Source organism: Myxine glutinosa, chromosome 5 (genome assembly GCF_964187855.1).
Source record: "Myxine glutinosa chromosome 5, kmMyxGlut1.1, whole genome shotgun sequence".
Classification (NCBI taxonomy): Eukaryota; Metazoa; Chordata; class Myxini; order Myxiniformes; family Myxinidae; genus Myxine; species Myxine glutinosa.
In genome coordinates, this window is record NC_136265.1 from 178,098,334 (window position 1) to 178,116,884 (window position 18,551).

At 45.7% G+C, this 18,551-nt stretch overlaps 1 long non-coding RNA gene across 1 annotated transcript in view; it reads right to left on the reverse strand.

The window, feature by feature from the left end:
- The window catches only part of LOC144892072 (uncharacterized), a 38,407-nt gene extending 24,373 nt beyond the window's left edge, over positions 1-14,034 (reverse strand). Inside the window, exons 1-2 of the long non-coding RNA XR_013623380.1 lie at positions 13,857-14,034; positions 9,488-9,569 (exon numbers count right to left, since the gene is read on the reverse strand). This is a non-coding gene — a long non-coding RNA (uncharacterized LOC144892072). The remainder of the gene's footprint in view (positions 1-9,487; positions 9,570-13,856) is intronic.
- Positions 14,035-18,551: the final 4,517 nt, after the last annotated feature.

Here is an 18,551-nt window from a genome sequence, read left to right on the forward strand (position 1 = left end):
TGAAGATCCTGAAAAAATAGAGGAATGAATGAATGAAAATGAATGATGGGATAACACAAAACAAGACACAAGCAAAGCAACAAGAGGCTGAGGAAAGAGAGGAAGAGGAAAAGTGCTGTTTGGTCATGTAGGTTATGTCGTATTATATATACTGTACCGGATATTCATCCTCTTGTCAGATGTGTTGTGACATGTTCACACATGCACTTGATTTCCATCAGAGTAAATATCAAGACACTTTATAAACAGTCAAATAGATAGTTTGGGGTGGAGGGCAGAGAGGGGAGAGAGAGTTCCTGTGGAGCGGCAGAGAGGAGAGAGAGAGTTGGGGTGGAGGGGCAGAGAGGAGAGAGAGAGTTGGGGTGGAGGGGCAGAGAGGGGAGAGAGAGTTGTGGTGGAGGGGCAGGGAGGGGATAGAGAGAGTTGGGGTGGAGGGGCAGAGAGGAGAGAGAGAGTTGGGGTGGCGGAGCAGAGAGGGGGTAGCGAGTTGTGGTGGAGGGGCAGAGAGGGGAGAGAGTTGTGGTGGAGGGGCAGGGAGGGGATAGAGAGAGTTGGGGTGGAGGGGCAGAGAGGAGAGAGAGAGTTGTGGTGGAGGGGCAGGGAGGGGATAGAGAGAGTTGGGGTGGAGGGGCAGAGAGGGGAGAGAGAGTTGTGGTGGAGGGGCAGGGAGGGGATAGAGAGAGTTGGGGTGGAGGGGCAGAGAGGAGAGAGAGAGTTGGGGTGGAGGAGCAGAGAGGGGGTAGCGAGTTGTGGTGGAGGGGCAGAGAGGGGAGAGAGTTGTGGTGGAGGGGCAGGGAGGGGATAGAGAGAGTTGGGGTGGAGGAGCAGAGAGGAGAGAGAGAGTTGGGGTGGAGGAGCAGAGAGGGGGTAGCGAGTTGTGGTGGAGGGGCAGAGAGGGGAGAGAGTTGTGGTGGAGGGGCAGGGAGGGGATAGAGAGAGTTGGGGTGGAGGGGCAGAGAGGAGAGAGAGAGTTGTGGTGGAGGGGCAGGGAGGGGATAGAGAGAGTTGGGGTGGAGGGGCAGAGAGGGGAGAGAGAGTTGTGGTGGAGGGGCAGGGAGGGGATAGAGAGAGTTGGGGTGGAGGGGCAGAGAGGAGAGAGAGAGTTGGGGTGGAGGGGCAGAGAGGGGGTAGAGAGTTGTGGTGGAGGGGCAGAGAGAGGATAGAGAGTTGTGGTGGAGGGGCAGAGAGGGGATAGAGAGTTGTGGTGGAGGGGCAGAGAGGGGAGAGAGAGTTGTGGTGGAGGGGCAGGGAGGGGATAGAGAGTTGGGACAAGAGGATTGTGGGTTTAGAAAGGAGGGCCAAGACTTGCACTCGGGGCTGGGTAGTTGAGGACTCAAATTAAACGGAAGACCAAATACTGCATTAGAGTCATCAGAAGGAACCCAACAAGGTGAAGAGCAAAGATGAAGTCATCAGGAGGAACCTGGAACCAATTTAAAGTCACATTTTACATTACGTGAAATTTGCACAGGTCCCCACTGCAAGTATGCACAGGAATTGTCCAAATACTTGTGTTTTCCAGTACTTTTGGTAGGCCAAGTTTAATATTGAAATACGTCTTGAAAATTACGTTTTTTAAGTCATATATAATTTTGCTCTGCAGAGTCTGCAGTTCTCCATAACAGGCCTGCAGTTACTTTGTATATATCATTGAGATATTTAATCAGAGATATTTTCAAAATAGATTTAATCAAAAACTAGAGAGTTCATAGAACACCTTACCCCTTGCCGTCTTGAAAAAACAAACACCTGGGCGGGGTCCATGAGCAGCTAATAAATGATTGGTTATGATGACGCAAAATGCCGTAATATAGTCTGAATATATTTCTGCTCTGCAGTGTCTACTTGTCCAAGTACTGCTAAACAGAAGGGGTTTGAAACTGCCAATAAAGCGATTTGTGTTCTAGTGTTCAAGTATATAATTGAAACTACACGGGGTAGAGCGAGAAAGACTTGGCTAAAGATGGTGGAAGAAGAAATGCGGGCAAGGGGGTTAACAAGGGGAGATGCAGAAAATAGGGCAAAATGGAGAAGATTGTCATGGGGACCGCAAGGCCAACCCCCGCTCCAGCAGGGAAAATGGCCTTTAAATGCCTGTTGTTGTTGTTGTTGTTGTTCAAGTATATAATTCAATTTAAACAAAATGAAAGATTTTAAAGGTTGGAGGCAATAAAGTTTTCGGAAATTTACCACCATTGATATGCAGCGTCTTATACACCATCTTATTTAACATGTTACATTCGTTATTCGTGTCTCTTGTATGTGTTCATTATAACATACGTAAAAACAGTCCATTTCCTGTTTGAAATGATTTTCAATTTTCTTTGACAGCCAGACAAGCAGAGAGAGTAAAGAACAAACGTTACTCCTCTCTGCGCATGCTCAATCGGGATGAATTCAGAGCCAAAGTACTGCGAAACTACAGGTTCACTTTGCGATTCATGTTTAAAATTAACCAGAATAATTAAGATTAACACCAACTTTAACTCAGAATCATTGGAATCTCCTGCGATGAAGCGGACTCCGAGGGCCTCTCACTTACTCACCGCAGGCAGGTAGGTGGTCTTTCTGTCTTCTACCGACTCCTCTCCGGCCTTGCTCCCCCAGCTCTCTCTGTGCTTTGTCCCCCATATATTCCTACAGGTCGCACAAGATCTGCCAGCAACCCTCTTCTGGTTAAACTGCCAAAATCTAGGCTCTCCATTCACCTTCACTCCTTCATTCCCCTTTTCTTCTGCCTCTGGAACAAACTCCTTCACTCTCTTCAATCCCACTCCACCCTCCAGGTCTTTAAAACAGCTGTTCACCACCATCTCTTATCTTCCCCCATCCAAAACCTTGATCTTTTCTACCCCCGCTAATTCACCCCAGATACACTTTTTTGAAATACCAACTTTTTTCCTGGAAGTCCTTGTAGTATCCTTGTGTTTTATACTTCTCACCCCCCCCCCCTCCCCTTCCCACGCCTCCTCCCCCTCAAGCTCTCTCCCTCCCACAGATCTCCCGATGTCTCTGCTCTCAAATGTTGTGTTTGTGTGCTTCCCCTTCTCTCCCCATCTTGTCTACCGCTCCCCTTATTATATACTTTGTGTGTCTGTTTTGATTTTTTTTTGTGTGATAAATGTTAGCTCTTTCATGAGCATCGATCCTGTATATAAAAAATACATAAATAAATAAATTTTAAAAATTGAAAAAAGGTCTTCGTCCATCATAAACTGACGTTTGTAGATAGACGGATGGACAGACACATGTAACCCAATTGCTTCACAGTGCTTTTCGCTTTGCATGCTGTGGGGTAATAAAACAATAAACATTAACTTTAACACCAACTCCAGAGCAAGAACGCATGGGTGGACCACACACAAGGGAGGCCTGGGTCTCAGTGGGTATAGTTGTTGTTGTTGTTGTTGTTGTTGTAGTAGTTATTTTTGTTGTATAGCCCCGGACAGTTCTCTCGAACAAGCCCACAGTACAGAAACAGTCGATTAATCTCCCAGGAGCAACCCAGAGATGCCCCACATCCAGGATGGTGTACCCCTGACTTCACGAAGTTGGGGCCACGACAGAGAGAGAGGAAGGAGGTGAGAGAGCAAGAGAGAGAGAGAGAGAGAGAGAGAGAGAGAGTAAGAGAGAGAGAGAGAAAGAGAGAGAGAGAGAGAGAGAGAGAGAGAGAGAGAGAGAAAGAGAGAGAGAGAGAAAGAGCGAGAGGACACAGAGACAAGAGGGAAAGGGTCCCAGTGGGTATTTTACAGGTCGGTACTCTGGCCGTGACCACGCTGCCCTGACGAATCCAGGCAGCAGGGAAGAATGGGGAAGATTTGACCCCCGACTTGCAATGGATAGAATTGGAGGAGGGGGGGGGGGGGTGTACAACCATTATGAAGAGATGTCCCTAATAGGTACAGTGGGTATAGCAAAGCTCAGAGGTGGAAATGGGAAAGAATAAGAGATGGTGATGGACAATAGTCCTGGACTGAAGAGATCAATACAACAGACTATGGAAAGACAATTCCACAGGCAAGAGGGAATGAATGAACGAACAGAGGTGAACATTCGGTTGCAACTTGGGGAGGGTAACAAGATCGGGGTTTGTCTTTCATTGAACGACTCCTTGGACAAACGACATTCGAAACATGCTTTGGACTGCTATCCACACAAGGCATCGAAGCATCAGATCAATTGGCGTCCCGAGATAACTGCATGTTCGACCTGATTTTAGTCCTCAATCTTCTGCTCCACAAAGGACCTTTTTATTTTACAGGATCTAAGGCTCGTAGCGGAGCGAGCGAGCGAGCAAGCACGCAACTCAGCCACTGAGCTTGGGGAAAGTGCCGTCACTTCCTGGGGCACTTTGGGTACCGGCGACGTCACAACAATGGCGCCACCTTTCTGACCGTTTAAGAAGGAATTTCTCTCTTTCCCCCTGGATGCCAACTAGGGGGATTGTCCATGTTCTTATCCTTTTGAATGTTGAGCATCGAGCAAGGAAGCCGCAAGTACCATTTTAAAGTGTTTGCTCCGACTCAGCCGGGTTTGAACCGCAGACCCTCCACACTCGGAGCGGCCGCTCTAACCATTACACCGCCATGCCACAATTGACCGTTTGCCAACTTCATTTTAACGAGAAACCACCTTGGAGCACAGTAAGTGACAGGTGGCCACAATATCAGAGTCCATTCATGCAAGGTGTTTCTGCTATTTGAGATGGTGGTGACCTCATCGCTCCCAATGTGGGAATGGGTCGATTTTAGTGTGACAAATGAGGAAATTAGTATGGTAAGTTCACGCTATGATAAAGTGTAACATGGGTTCAAACCAAGACCCAGGCTGAACCGTTATGAACCGGTGAGACTTTCGAGAGGACCATCTGCCATTTGACCAAGACTGCTCAAAATGGGTAGGTGGGTGGATAACTCGATAGGACGAGTGATCTCTTCACCAGCAGATAGAAGTGAAGCAATGAAAACAAATAATAGGGAAAACCAGGAAAGAGTTTGGGAGGCTGGAAATCAGGAACCATCGTTCTGCCAACAGAGTTTACTTGTTGTAACATACATTTATTTATATAGTTGACACCTCGTTGAGCATTTTTAAAGGACAATTCAAAATGACTGCGCGAATCCAAACCGATTTCTCAATTCTGACTGTGAGCCGATCCATCACGGCCCAGTGCGAAATGCCAGCCGTGACTCACTTGTGGAAAAAGGGGAAGCAGTGGGGAGGAAAGCAGGAAGGTTTAGTGCATCTCAACCGACGTCATCATCTGCGACACACTTTGCTTACTGAGATTATGCAATATGAGCACAATCTCTAGGGCAGCCGAACTGCAAGAACCACCAAAGGACGCGACCGGATCCAAATCACGTACATTTAAACTTTTCAAATAAACGATTCCTGGTGGTCGAGCAGTCTCGCAAGCGAACACAGAGCCGTCTTGTTCGTGACAGCACGGAACATCAAGCAAACAATCCTCAGTTATTTCATTGGGTGCTTCGGACCTCCGAGCCCCTCATCCTCCAGGATCTTTTCACTGTCCGGACGTTTTCTATTTTTAAAAATGTATTATTTAAAGTTATCCGATTTCCTGTTTATTTTGACAGACTTATTGTTGCATTGGCAGGATTTCCTTGAACAGTCATATCCAGGCCTTTTTAACTACAGGCCTATTAACCATTACAGTGAAAGTTCTTAAACAACAGATGCCCTGTCCGATTATACGTCGACACAAGTTTTTCCATAAAATGTAAAATTAAAAGAATAAGTACGTGTCCATGAGTCCTTAATAAAAAAAACTTCCAGGAGAAGGTCCTTTTAGAGAAAGAACTACAAGAATGATTTTTTTTTTCTTTGAGAATGAACTCACAGATTCCATTGTCACAGCTGGCCAGAGAAACGTGCAATTCTTTCATCCCACTGAAGAGTCCCTCAGAGAGGATCATGCTGTCCTGAACCCCAATATGATTACACACCAGTCAGGATCTTAATGCATCGGGGCCTCAACCCGGTGAGCCATCAAGCGGAAACCCAGAAGCCAAAAGGAAAAGCCTCGGTAACCGGACTCACGAAGGAAGGTATTACAAACTCGTCTATCCAGGTACTCTGGGGCCCACGCAATTGATGTGCCTTCACTAATCGGATCGAACCTTCAAGTGGACCCTTTAGCCACTTGACCACGACTGCTCCACGAACAACCCAAAATGGACAATCTTCCTTTACCTTGCACAGTCCTTGCCTTTGGAGAACTGGATGATCCTCCGGAGTTCTGAAACAACTTGAACGTGGAGATCAAAACAACCAACAGAGCCACGATTGCTAAGTTTCACACATGTGAGGTTCGATTTCAGCATTTCACACAATTGGTCTCAAACACCAGGGATAACCCACACCAACTGCGTGCCCGTTGAGCATGTGCCATGCAAACCCGTCAGATCGACGCCAGGTGAGCTTTCCAAGCGATTCTTAATCTATGATCATATAATCGGCATCACTCCTCAAATCACAGCATGACGCACGAGTTGCAGAGACGAGGGTTGGGATGAAGGTACTAACTCGGAAAAAGATGGCGTATGAGCTTATGAGGCATACCCCATGTCGTTCCACAGGTAACTTCACACCTTCAGGCGAGCAGCACGAACCCACGAGGAATAAACCACGAAGAATAAGTATCTGACACTTACAACAAATAAAAGACAATAACTTAAAATTACATTGTGATGAACGCAACATCTATTTATTACATATGCAAAAGCAAAAGAACTAATCCTGCTACCATCCATTCCTCATACATGTCCGTTCCCTCTGTTACCCATAACCTCATCTCCTCCAAATCCTCCTTTTCCTCTCCTTTCCTCCTTTTCCTGCAATCCGTCACCCTCCTCTGATTTCTCCCTCAATGTTAATTTTATCAACGTATAGACCCTTTCACCACCACATGTTGAGTTTAAATTGTGTACGTTTAAACGTCCTGACTTGTGTTAGAATTACTGTCCTTGTGTTAGAATTTCATTTTACTTGAGATTCGAAATAAAAGTTTACATACCATGAACGAGCCGGTGCAAGATTTACACCATATATTACACGTTAATCATGTGTGGGCTAGAGGAATCTTGAGAGGAAGAAGAAGAAAAAACACCTTTAGAGGCCATTTTTCCCCACAGAGCAGGGGTTGGCCTTTTTCGGGCACCGTGGTCCCCTTTCTGAAGCAATGTTTTATGGCCGGATGCTCTTCCTGCCGCTAACCCCGTTAGTCGCCTCTTGCGACACACAGGGAATTGCCAGTGAACTGGTACTGAATGCACCGACCTCGGAAGGTATGACGGGCTGAGTCAACCCCCCTGGTGTTAATTCAGCGATGAACCAGGATTCGAACCCAGGATCCGAGGATCCCAAGCCAGTAACTAACACTAACCCTAACACCAGGCTACTAGAGGAATCTTGAGACTGAAAACTAAATAACAGTTAGTGTATATATATATATATATATATATATATATATATATATGTCGTTACTGGGGAACGGGCTTATTTTAGCTGAGGATAATGACTGCACCTGAGTTGCTGTGTTGTCATGATTTTCACCAATCGTAATACAAACAATTATTTTGCACAAATGTATTTGTTGTGTTTGTGATATTACATTTTTATAGGCAACTTAGGTTGAAGATTTAGGTTGAATGTTTTTTTTTCCAAGAAAGAACCCCTCAGCACATACATAGGGGAGGGGTAGGTGCAGACTGGAAGTTTGGGACGATTACACCTCACCACACATAATTTAAAATGCCTCATCACCACAAAATTAAAAACACCTCACCACCACGAAATTAAAAACATCTCACCACCACAAATTGAAAACACCTCACAGCCACAAAACACGTAATTAAAAACACCTCACAGCCACGAAATTAAAAACACCCCACCACCACGTCATTTAAAAACACCTCACCACCACGTAATTCAAAACACCTCATCACCAAGTAATTAAAAACACCTCACCACCACGTCATTTAAAAACACCTCATCACCAAGTAATTAGAAACACCTCACCACCACGTAATTCAAAACACCTCATCACCAAGTAATTAAAAACACCTCACCACCACGTAATTCAAAACACCTCACCACCACATAATTAAAAACACCTCACCACCACGTAATTATAAATACCTCACCACCACATAATTCAAAACACCTCACCACCACGTAATTATAAATACCTCACCACCACATAATTCAAAACACCTCACCACCACATAATTCAAAACACCTCACCACCACATAATTCAAAACACCTCACCACCACATAATTCAAAATACCTCACCACCACGTAATTCAAAACCACCACAACGTTATTAAAAACACTTCACAACCACGGAAACAAAAGTTTGAGGGAGTCGTTAAGTGACAACACAGACACTGCCCAGATGTGTAGATATATAGATAAATGACTGTACCTGAGTTGCCGTTTTGTCATGGTTTAAACCAATCATAATTCAAACAATTATTTTGCACAAATGTATTTGTAATATACGTGATATCACATTTTATAAACAATTGAAGTTGAAAACTTAAGTTTTAAAAAAAAATTCCCCAAAAAAATTCAAAAAACAATTTGGAACATTTAAAAAAAAAAATACCCTTAGGACATACCGACGGGAGAGATATGTGCATACCAGAAGTTTGGTACGATTTCACAAAAGTTTGAGAAAGTAGTTCAGTGACAACACAACACAGGACAACACAACCCAACACAGGACAGACGCTGCACAGATATATATATATATATAATTAAATAATCACTCGCAATACCCGATCAAAAATGTATGATAAAATAATGATGTAAGAGACCAGACAGTCCCACTCCCCACGTCATAACCCATCTATAAATCTTCTTCCTCCCTCCAATCCCTTCCCATGCGGAGGGTTTGCGATAGTCTTCGTGAACCAGGCTTTTTCCTTAAACAGAGCTTACACAGATGAAAACAAATTAGCGTTTCACTCAGCGAAGATGGGTCACAAGAGGGGGTCACAAGAGGGGGTCACAAGAGGGGGGTCACAAGAGGGGGGGTCACAAAAGGGGGGTCACAAAAGGGGGGTCACAAAAGGGGGGTCACAAGAGGGGGTCACAAGAGGGGGTCACACGAGGGGGTCACACGAGGGGGTCACAATATGGGTCACAATATGGGTCACAATATGGGTCACAAGAGGGGTCAAGATGTGTCACAAGAGGGTGCACAAGATGGGTCACAAGAGGGTGCACAAGATGGGTCACAAGATGGGTCACAAGATGGCGCTTTGCGGTCATGTGATCACGTATCCTTCAATCACGATTGTTTTCGCTGAAACCGAGTTCGCCAAACTCTAGTATTCTATGGCTTTGGGCGAGATTGTGGGAGATTGTGGGGGATTGTGGGGGATTGTGGGGAGGGAAAGGGGAGGTGGTGGTCGGGAACGCCAATCTGTTGATCTGATCTGATGAGTAACCCTTACCCGCCATGAGCACCAGGGGTAGTACAAAACGGAACATCAGGCCGGATGCGAGGAGAGCCATGTGTGCGGCCATCACGACGCCCTGGAGGTTAGGGTGGGAGGCAGGGGATTTCATTGAGGGTGATTCACAGAGGAAAGGGGTTCATGGGAATGGAGAGGGGGGGTTTACAGCATGTGGGGAAGCTCAAGAAAGGGGGATTTAACAGGGGTGATTCATAGAAGAAAGGGATTCATGAGGAGGTGTGGGGATAGGGGTTCACGGTATGTGTTGAATCACAGGGAAGGGGGACTCATGGGGTAGTGGGGATTCATGGGGTAGTGGGGATTCATGGGGAGGGGGGATTCATGGGGACGGGGATTCATGGGGAGGGGGGATTCATGGGGAGGAGGGATTCATGGGGTAGTGGGGATTCATGGGGAGGGTGGATTCATGGGGTAGTGGGGATTCATGGTGAGGGGGGATTCATGGGGTAGTGGGGATTCATGGGGAGGAGGGATTCATGGGGTAGTGGGGATTCATGGGGTAGGGAGATTCATGGGGAAGGGAGATTCATGGGGTAGGGAGATTCATGGGGAAAGGAGAGTCATGGGGGTAGTGGGGATTCATGGGGAAGGGAGATTCATGGGGAAGGGAGATTCATGGGGTAGTGGGGATTCGTGGGGTAGTGGGGATTCGTGGGGTAGTGGGGATTCGTGGGGTAGTGGGGATTCATGGGGTAGGGAGATTCATGGGGTGTGGGGATTCGTGGGGTAGTGGGGATTCGTGGGGTAGTGGGGATTCGTGGGGTAGTGGGGATTCATGGGGTATTGGGGATTCATGGGGTAGTGGGGATTCATGGGGTAGTGGGGATTCATGGGGTAGTGGGGATTCATGGGGTAGTGGGGATTCATGGGGTAGTGGGGATTCATGGGGTAGGGAGATTCATGGGGAAGGGAGATTCATGGGGTAGTGGGGATTTGTGGGGTAGTGGGGATTCATGGGGAAGAGAGATTCATGGGGAAGGGAGATTCATGGGGAAGGGAGATTTACAGAAGAGAGGGGTTCATGGGGGAGGAGGTGTATTGCATGCGGGGAATCACAGGCAAGAGGGATTCATGGGGGGAAGAAGTTCAAATTGAGTTGACATTGGAGTTGAAATTCGATTGAAGCAGTGAAAGTAGACATGGTGGTAAAGTACTAAGAGTGAGCAGAGACAGGAGGGGATGATAATGCCTCGATATGAGGTGAGGAAGAGGAGACTTGAGAAGTGTGAGATGAGGAGGTGTGTTGCAATTTATATGAGGGATTAGAGGAGCAATGAGATGGGGGATTAGAGGAGCAATGAGATGGGGGATTAGAGGAGCAATGAGATTGGAGATTAGAGGAGCAATGAGATGGGGGGTTAGAGGAGCAATGAGATGGGGGGTTAGAGGAGCAATGAGATGGGGGATTAGAGGAGCAATGAGATGGGGGGTTAGAGGAGCAATGAGATGGGGGATTAGAGGTGCAATGAGATGGGGGATTAGAGGAGCAATGAGATTGGAGATTAGAGGAGCAATGAGATGGGGGGTTAGAGGAGCAATGAGATGGGGGGTTAGAGGAGCAATGAGATGGGGGATTAGAGGAGCAATGAGATGGGGGATTAGAGGAGCAATGAGATGGGGGATTAGAGGAGCAATGAGATGGGAGATTAGAGGTGCAATGAGATAGGGAATTAGAGGAGCAATGAGATTGGAGATTAGAGGAGCAATGAGATGGGGGGTTAGAGGAGCAATGAGATGGGGGGTTAGAGGAGCAATGAGATGGGGGGTTAGAGGAGCAATGAGAATGGGGATTAGAGGAGCAATGAGATAGGGGATTAGAGGAGCAATGAGATGGGGGATTAGAGGAGCAATGAGATGGGGGGTTAGAGGAGCAATGAGATGGGAGATTAGAGGTGCAATGAGATGGGGGATTAGAGGTGCAATGAGATGGGGGATTAGAGGAGCAATGAGATGGGGGATAGAGGAGCAATGAGATGGGGGATTAGAGGAGCAATTAGATGGAGGATTAGAGGAGCAATGAGATGAGGGATTAGAGGTGCAATGAGATGGGGGGTTAGAGGAGCAATGAGATGAGGGATTAGAGGAGCAATTAGATGGGGGATAAGAGGGGCAATGAGATGAGGGATTAGAGGAGCAATGAGATGGGGGGTTAGAGGAGCAATGAGATGAGGGATTAGAGGAGCAATTAGATGGGGGATAAGAGGGGCAATGAGATGAGGGATTAGAGGAGCAATGAGATGGGGGATAAGAGGGCAATGAGATGAGGGATTAGAGGAGCAATTAGATGAGGCTTAGAGGGGCAATTAGATGAGGGATTAGAGGAGCAATGAGATGGGGGATTAGAGGAGCAATGAGATGAGGGATTACAGGAGCAATGAGATGGGGGATTAGAGGGGCAATGAGATGAGGGATTAGAGGAGCAATGAGATGAGGCTTAGAGGAGCAATGAGATGGGGGATTAGAGGAGCAATGAGATGGGGGATTAGAGGAGCAATGAGATGAGGGATTACAGGAGCAATGAGATGGGGGATTAGAGGGGCAATGAGATGAGGGATTAGAGGGGCAATGAGATGAGGGATTAGAGGAGCAATGAGATGGGGGATTAGAGGAGCAATGAGATGAGGCTTAGAGGGGCAATGAGATGAGGATTCAGAGGGGCAATGAGATGAGGATTCAGAGGGGAAACAGATGTGGGATTAGAGGAGCAATGAGATGAGAGTTAGAGGGGCAATGAGATGGGGGATTAGAGGGGCAATTAGATGAGGCTTAGAGGGGAATGAGATGAGGGTTAGAGGGGCAATGAGATGAGGGATTAGAGGGGCAATGAGATGGGGGATTAGAGGAGCAATGAGATGAGGCTTAGAGGGGCAATGAGATGAGGGGTGGAGGAGCAATGAGATGAGGGTTCAGAGGGGCAATGAGATGAGGATTCAGAAGGGCAACAGATGGGGGATTAGAGGGGCAATGAGATGAGGGTTAGAGTAGCAATGAGATGGGGGATTAGAGGGGAAATGAAATGGCGGATTAGAGGGGCAATGAGATGAGGGTTAGAGGGGCAATGAGATGAAGGTTAGAGGGGCAATGAGATGGGGGATTAGAGGAGCAATGAGATGGGGGATTAGAGGAGCAATGAGATGGGGGATTAGAGGAGCAATGAAATGGGGGAATTAGACGGGCAATGAAATGGGGAATTAGAGGGCAATGAAATGGGGGATTAGAGGGGCAATGAGATGAGGGTTAGACGGGCAATGAGATGAGGATTCAGAGGAGCAATGAGATGAGGATTCAGAGGGGCAATGAGATGGGGGATTAGAGGAGCAATGAGATGGGGAATTAGAGAAGCAATGAGATGGGGGATTAGAGGAGCAATTAGATGAGGGTTAGAGGAGCAATGAGATGAGGGTTTAAAAGAGCAATGAGATGAGGGAATTAGAGGATGTGATGATGTGACATGACATGATGAATGAGCATAAGATAAAATGTGAGGAGAGGTGGGGCACATGAGGTGATGAGAGAACATATGGAGATGAGGGTAGTGAGGTAATGAGAGAAGATAAGGACATGCGATGAAGAGACATGATGTGATGAGAGATGAGATGAGGATATATGATATGATGAGAGAACATAAGGAGATGAGATGAGGGGACATAAGGTGATGAGAGATGAGACGAGGGTAGATGAGATAATGAGAGAAGATAAGGAGATGAGATGAGGATCTGGATAGATGATGTGATGAGAGAACATAAGGCGATGAGGGTAGATGAGGTGATAAGAGATGAAGTGATGAGAGAACATAAGATGAGATGGCACATGATGTGATGAAAGAAGATATGGAGATGAGATGAGAGGACATGTTATGAGATGAGATGAGGATAGATGAGGTGAGTGATGAGATGAGGCTAGATGAGGTGATGAGAGATGAGGATATATGATGTGATGAGATGAGATGAGAATAGATGAGGTGATGAGAGATGAGGATATATGATGTGATGAGAGATGAGATGAGAATAGATGAGGTGATGAGAGAAGATAAGGAAATGAGATGAGATGAGGATAGATGACGAGGATAGATGAGGTGATGAGATGGCATAAGGATAGATGAGGAGAGGGGAGATAACATGAGGTGATGAGGTGACGTGAGGATAGACGAGTTGATGAGATGAGGTGAGATGAGGGGAGGGGACATGATGTGATGAGAGAACATAAGGAGATGAGTCATGAGGATAAATGAAGTGATGAGGGGACATAGGGAGATGAGGATAGATGAAGTGACGAGGGGACATAAGGAGATGAGGCGTGTTTGCGAAACTTCGGGAAAGAAAGCACGGTGGATGAGCGTACACACCTGGCTCCGCACGCCGATTCTTCTTCCTTCAGACGCCTCTTCCTCTGTTACTCTCGCGCCAAAAGTTCACTAACTACGCGCAAAATTCCCGCTTCGCTTCCCACTTCATGGTTCGATTTCATGCGGAACCAAGAGGGTCCGAATCCGTACTGGAGTGAGGACTTTGCGAGACGATGCGAGCGGGCGGAGGGATGAGGAAAGTGTGGGGTGGGCGGAGTTTAGAGTTGAGGGAGGTGTGAATTGGAGAAAGGAATCGGTGGGGGGAAGGAGGGTTGGGCGGAGTTTTCGGGCGAGGCGAGGGGGCGGAGTTTTCGGGTGAGGGGAGGAGGCGGGGTTTTCGGGTGAGGGGAGGAGGCGGAGTTTTCGGGTGAGGGAAGGGGCGGGGTGAATAAATGAATGATTATTATATTAAAGGGGGATAGGATGGAAATGGAGGGAGAGTAAACCTGTCAAGGTTGAGAATTAAGAGTATAATTGAAGGTAGTTCATAGTTGGAGTTGTTTGAGTTAAAGTTATTACAGTTAGAGCCGAAGTTCAGTTAAAGCAAAAGTTGTTCAATTGAGGTTGTTGAGTTAAAGTTAAAGCCGAAGTTATTGAATTAAACTTAGAGCCGAAGTTGAGTTGAAGTTGTTGAGATGAGGTTAAAGCCGAAGTTGATGAGTTCAAGTTGTTGTATTAAAGTTAAATCCAAAGTTGTTCAATTGAAGTTGTTGATATAAGGTTAAAGTCGAAATGTATGAGTTCAAGTTGTTGTATTAAAGTTAAAGCCGAAGTTGTTCAATTGAAGTTGTTGATATAAGGTTAAAGCCGAAATTGATGAGTTCAAGTTGTTGTATTAAAGTTAAAGCCGAAGTTGTTCAATTGAAGTTGTTGATATAAGGTTAAAGCCGAAGTTGATGAGTTCAAGTTGTATTAAAGTTAAATCCAAAGTTGTTAAGTTGAAGTTGTTCACTAAAGCCAAAGTTGTTGAGTTTAAGTTGTTGAGCTAAAGTTAAAGCTGAAGTTGATGAGTTCAAGTTGTTGTATTAAAGTTAAATCCAAAGTTGTTGAATTGAAGTTGTTGAGATAAGGTTAAAGCCGACGTTGATGAGTTCAAGTTGTTGAGATAAGATAAGGTTAAAGCCAAAGTTGTTGAATTGAAGTTGTTGAGATGAGGTTAAAGCTGAAGTTGATGAGTTCAAGTTGTTGTATTAAAGTTAAAGCCAAAGTTCAGATGAAGTTGTTGAGCTAAAGTTAAAGCCCCAGTTGTTGAGTTAAAGTTAAAGCCGAAGTTGAGTTAAATTTAAAGCCGAATTTGTTGAATTGAAGTTGTTGACTAAAGCCAAAGTTCAGATGAAGTTGTTGAGCTAAAGTTAAAGCCGAGGTTGTGGAATTTAAGTTGTTGAGTTAAAGCCGAAGTTGTTGAGTTAAAGCCGAAGTTGATGAGTTCAAGTTGTTGTATTAAAGTTAAAGCCGAAGTTGTTGAGTTAAAGTTAAAGCGAAAGTTGTTGAGTTTAAGTTAAAGCCAAAGTTGTTGAGTTAAAGTTAAAGCCAAAGTTGAGTTAAATTTAAAGCCAAAGTTGTTGAGTTGAAGTTGTTGCGATGAAGTTAAAGCCGAAGTTGTTGAATTGAAGTTGTTGAGTTAAAGTTAAAGCCAAAGGTTTTGAATTAAAGTTGTTGAGTTGAAGTTGTTGAGCTAAAGTTAAAGCCGAAGTTGTTCAGTTGAAGTTGTTGGCTAAAGCCGAAGTTGTTGAAATGAAGTTGTTGGGCTAAAGTTAAAGCCGAAGTTGTTAAGTTGAAGTTGTTGACTAAAGCCAAAGTTGTTGAGTTGAAATTGTTGAGCTAAAGTTAGAGCCGAAGTTGTTGAGATAAAGTTAAAGCTGAAGTTGTTAAATTGAAGTTGTTGAGTTAAAGTTAAAGCCGAAGTTGTTGAATTAAAGTTGTTGAGTTGAAGTTGTTGAGCTAAAGTTAAAGCCAAAGTTGTTAAGTTGAAGTTGTTGACTAAAGCCGAAGTTGTTGAGTTGAAGTTGTTGAGCTAAAGTTAAAGTTGAGCTAAAGTCCTCGGCACACCTGAGCTCCTCACCACATACAAGGCTTTCATCCGCAGCTCAATGGAATACTGTTCTCCCCTATGGGCTGGTGCTCCTGCCTCACACCTAGCTCGGCTTCACGCTGTTGAAACCAAAGCTTTCAGAATTATTGGAATCTCCCGCGATGAAGCTATCTCTGAGGGCCTTTCACTCACTCACCGCAGGCAGGTAGGTGGTCTTTCTGTCTTCTACCGACTCCTCTCTGGCCTTGCACCCCCAGCTCTCTCTGTGCTCTGTCCCCCAAATATTCCTACAGGTCGCACAAGATCTGCCAGCAACCCTCTGATGGTTAAACTGCCGAAATCTCGGCTCTCTGCTCACCTTCACTCTTTCATTCCTCTTTTCTCCCGCCTCTGGAACAAACTCCCTCACTCCCTTCAATCCCACTCCTCCCTCCAGGTCTTTAAAACAGCTGTTCACCACCATCTCTTATCTTCCCCCATCCAAAACCTTGATCTTTTCTACCCCCGCTAATTCACCCCAGATCCACCTTGTTTGAAATTCCAACTTCTTTCCTGGAAGTCCTGGCAGTGTCCATATGTTTTATACCTCTCCCACCGCCCCCTTCCCACGCCCCCCCCCCCCCCCAAAGCCCTCGCCCTCTCTCAGATCTCTCGATGTCTCCATGTCTCTCGGTCCCTGCTCTCAAATGTTGTGTTTGTGTCCTTCCCCCTCTCTCCCCATCTTGTCTACCGCTCCCTATGTTATATGTTTTTTGTGTCGGTTTGTCTTTCTGTGTGATTAATGTTCGCTCTTTCACGAGCCTCGACCTTGTATACAAAAAAAAAAAAAAAAAAAAAAAAAAAAAAAGCCAAAGTTGTTAAGTTGAAGTTGTTGACTAAAGCCAAGGTGGTTAAGTTGAGGTTGTTGAGCTAAAGTTAATGCCGAAGTTGTTGAATTGAAATTGTTGAGATAAAGTTAAAGCTGAAGTTGTTGAATTGAAGTTGTTGAATTGAAATTGTTGAGATAAAGTTAAAGCTGAAGTTGTTGAATTGAAGTTGTTGACTAAAGCCGAAGTTGTTAAGTTCACGTTGTTGACAGTGTAATGGTATAATTACATTAGTTTGCTATTTTTACTTTGTGGCCATTGGACCGCAATCGCTGGCATGCGGTTTTATAAAAAAAAAAGTAGAGTTCCATGGCGCGGTGCATTTTGGGGATTCTCTTGGTTCTCGACGATTCTGGATGATTCTGGTATGTACTGCAATAAAACCAATAGATCACTTTGAACAATGCCTCTCTGGCATTAATATCAGAACTTTACATGGTGGCAGCCGTTATACAGTAATACAGCACTTCATGGAGCCTATGGCTGCTGGTTGTACGAGTAATATTTTCTGGAAGCGTAGTTGTGCCGCTGATGCAGTGCCCTGTTATCAGTAAAGTGGTACTCATTTTGTGACCTTGGAGCGATGACAGGCTGAGTCAACACACCTGGTGTTATTTCAATGGCACGACAGGGGCTCGGACTTGAGACCCTAAGATATTGCCAAGTCTGTGGCCGATGAAAACCAGCCTTGGATGGATAGCCGGTCGGTCTAACTCCAATGTTGCCAAAAGTTCCGAGGCGGTCAAGCCGAAAATTGGCGGTACTTTTTGGCCTGTGCGGGATGAAACAAAAGTGCTTACCTGCACGGAGCTCACGAGGGTTTATCCAAGACCCACAGACAAAGAAACACGACACAGCAAATAAAATGCACACAATAATAAATTTAATGAAATTAAGGCACGGAAATAAAATGAATGCTGAGGTAAAATCAAATCCTAATATCAAAGTTGAGACGGCTCCACTCAAACATACATAACAGACAAGTGGAAAGATTAAATCAAAATAAATGTTTTAAGATGGCTGGTACTCAGCTTTGCGTCCCAAATGGCCTTTAGGAGCCGGGTGGTCGTTGGAACTCCGACTCACCGCGCGGGAAGCGCACAAGATGGCGCGGAGTCGTGCCCAAAGCCATCCGTTGATGTGAGGCAAGCAGACAGAACAGCCTACTTCGGTTTGCTCGCAACGACCTCCGTCTCCGAGAGCTCCTCAGTCTCCGAGAGCTCCTCACGTCTCCGAGAGCACCACCGTCAACAGCACCCCCTCCTCCAATGTTGCCAAAAGTTCTCTGAGCTCCCAAAATTTCTCTGTATGAGCGCACACGAGAAAAAGATTACCATGAAGCCACGAAGCCAGCACGAGAGAGAGAGAGAGAGAGAGAGAGAGAGAGAGAGAGAGAGAGAGAGAGAGAGAGAGAGAGAGAGAGATTCTTCCTCCTCCATTCTCGAAGTCTCTTGATGACATCACCCTGACAAATCCTGAAACTCGGGGCACGGACTCACAGCCCCGCTCTTTCTAGAGGCGGGCTTAGTTGCCGATTACGATTCTTTTGAGGCGGGGTTTATTTGTCGATTGTTATGTTCAGATCCTGCCGGTGGTGGTGGGACAGGTTTCAGCCAGATCGGGAATGTTCGGGTTTCTGTCGGCATTTATGTCGGTTGTTGTGGTTTAATGGAGAGTTTGTTGTTATTGTTGTTGTTGTAATTGTAAAGATGTGGGTTGTCATGGCCGGCTTGTTATAATATTGTAAGAACACATAGGGAAAAATCACAGGAGGCAATCACATACTGGGAGAAGCTG